Raw genomic sequence first — 1,615 nt, 5'->3', positions numbered from 1 at the left:
AGGAGGAGGGGGAGGGGGAGGGGGAGGGAGGAAGAAGAAGAAGGGCTAATGGAACTCTGTGAGATTTGAGGGTTTAAGAGGAAAAACTCCTGATCTCCAGGGTGGATTATAGGGAGGGAAGGCAGGTGATGGTTCTGTGTCTTTAAGGCACAGGTATGGGAATCAGCCCTGACCCAGCACTCCTGGGCCGATCAGCCCCCAAGAAGGTGGCTGTGTGTGACCTACGTGCCCAGCACTAAACACTTTGGCCCTCAGAGGCCAAGGACAGGGCTCTGGGAGGGCGATCTGGACTGAGGCACTCTCCAGGCAGCAGGGGAGCAACAACTTTCTTGGGGTAGTTTCCAGAACAATCTTCAACAGTGATATAGAGAGGCAGCAAGTGCAACTGCCGTGTGGACAGACTGAACTAGAATACGCGTTTGTGGTGTCTGCAAACCTGCTGATTCCATGCCCCACATTCACCTTCTGTGATCTGGAATTTTTTTGGCAACTCCAAGAGAAGGAAAGGTGGAGAAGCCCACCATTGAAAGGCTGGTAATGGACTTTCTGCCAATAAGAAAGGTAAAGACTTGAGCAATTAGCTGGGAAAATAAACGGTATTTGACCATATTTGTTCCATGAGTTTGGGGAGCATGCTACAAATAAAATGAGGGGAACATTTTATGCTGTTGAGTAGATGCTGCTTGGGTTGAGAGTCGGCAAGACTCTCAGGCTTTCACAGAAGAATGCCCGCTAATGAAGGCGAAAGGACAGAATTAGAAATTCATCACTGTAATTACTACTGATGTGGTGAAGGGCATAAATGAGCGGTCAGCGAGGACAAATGTGTTCTTTTGAGAAGGAAGATCACAGGAATTAAAAAAAAAGGAAGTGTCTACTTGGGGAAGGCACCCAAGATAAATTTTAATAAGGGGAAGTAAACATTTGGCAAGTGATAATTTCAATCAGATCCTCTTTGGTGTCAATTATGAAGAAAAATAAATCTATGTTAAGTTAGATTTTCTATAGAATATAGGTGAGAGTTATTACATATTTTACAAAGTAGTGTGAATTGTCTTCATGATTAGTCTAGTCCAGCAATTTTCAACCAGTGTGCCACAGGTGTGCCGCAAGCATTTTTAAAACATGCAATACCGGACTCCTGACTCAGGGGCACTGAGCTCTTTTCCCTCAGATTGCCAAATAAAAAACTGATGATAGCCAACACAATAGCTGTCTGGTGTGAATGAATAAAAATTATACCTACCTTTTTGTCAGATGGGCAAAACGTATATTTGTTGGTGTGCCACGGAATTTTAGTAAATAGTTTACGTGCGCCGTGAGATGAAAAAGGTCAACAATCACTGCATTGGATGACAGAAAGTTTCAGCTCCATTACAATCTAATGGGACCACCATCGTATAGGGCAGTGATGGCGAACCTATGACACACGTGTCAGAGGTGACACGCAAACTCATTTTTTTGGTTGATTTTTCTTTGTTAAATGGCATTTAAATATATAAAATAAATATCAAAAATATAAGTCTTTGTTTTACTATGGTTGCAAATATCAAAAAATTTCTATATGTGACACGGCACCAGAGTTAAGTTAGGGTTTTCCAAAATGCTGACACGC

The 1,615-nt window shown here is 42.7% G+C and overlaps 1 protein-coding gene across 5 annotated transcripts in view; it reads right to left on the bottom strand.

Moving 5' to 3' along the window:
• The window catches only part of PAM (peptidylglycine alpha-amidating monooxygenase), a 163,786-nt gene that overhangs the window by 5,182 nt on the left and 156,989 nt on the right, over positions 1-1,615 (bottom strand). The gene's annotated exons all lie outside the window — the stretch shown is intronic.

Source organism: Myotis brandtii, unplaced genomic scaffold (assembly GCF_000412655.1).
Source record: "Myotis brandtii unplaced genomic scaffold, ASM41265v1 scaffold230, whole genome shotgun sequence".
Taxonomy (NCBI): Eukaryota; Metazoa; Chordata; class Mammalia; order Chiroptera; family Vespertilionidae; genus Myotis; species Myotis brandtii.
Note: the sequence above shows the minus strand (reverse complement) of the source record. Positions and strands in the feature narration are given on the sequence as shown.